The sequence below is a fragment of the Aptenodytes forsteri genome, unplaced genomic scaffold, assembly GCF_000699145.1.
Source record: "Aptenodytes forsteri isolate BGI_AS27 unplaced genomic scaffold, ASM69914v1 Scaffold1131, whole genome shotgun sequence".
Lineage (NCBI taxonomy): Eukaryota > Metazoa > Chordata > Aves > Sphenisciformes > Spheniscidae > Aptenodytes > Aptenodytes forsteri.
The window spans coordinates 3,186-4,022 of NW_008794141.1; positions in this window are offsets into that span (position 1 = coordinate 3,186).

Consider the following 837-nt stretch of genomic DNA (forward strand, 5'->3'; position numbering starts at 1 on the left):
CTGCCGCCGCGTCCTGCTCCTCGGCGAGCCATGAGCCCCTGGGGAGATAGGAGCTGTCATTTGTGCTGGCCGGTACACAAGGAACCGCGTTCTGGCCCTGGTCCCCTGCCACTGACCCCTCCTGCCGGCATGACGCAATCCACTCCCTCATGATGGCATGGAAGGTGGGCAAGTCCAGCGCCACGCCTGCCGCCTCGGGGTCCAGCATGCGGTGCAGCGCCTGCAGCTGGCCTTCCTCACTGCTCTGCCCTGTCACCGTCTGCAGGTACTCGACCACCCGCTGTGCCAGCACCGTCCCTGCGGCACAGGGTGAGGCATTGGTCTGTGGGGCCACCCCCTCCCTCACCCGTGGCTGGTGACCAGCTCCACACGCAATCCCCCGAAGCAGCCGGGGTGGGACTGGGAAAGGGCCCACACTATGGGGAGGGTGTAGGGAGAGTGGGGTTTGGCGTGGAGGCAGCTTTGGGCCCCCAAAGGCCTCCCCGTCCCTGGGTGGGGGCAGGCCGTGAGCAGGAGGGTTTTTCCGGCAGCCTCGCGTGTGGCGGAGCTGGGTTAACCGCAGGACGAGCCCTCGAAGGCGCCTTGAAGCTGTATCCGGGGCTGTGCCCCCCCCGCACCGGCGCTGGCCCCTCGCTACCTGTCTGCTTGGGGTCACAGGCGGTGAAGGCGTAGTTGAGGATGAACTCCTCTAAGCAGTGGCTCTCGCCCTGGCGTGTGGCCACGCTGCCCTGGGCTGCTGGGGGAGGAACGGGGGAGGTTATGGAGGGACCTGTCTCCTCACCCCCCCCCTCAGTCCCTTGCGTTGCCTGCCAGCTGGAGCGGGTGGGCTGCCAGCCG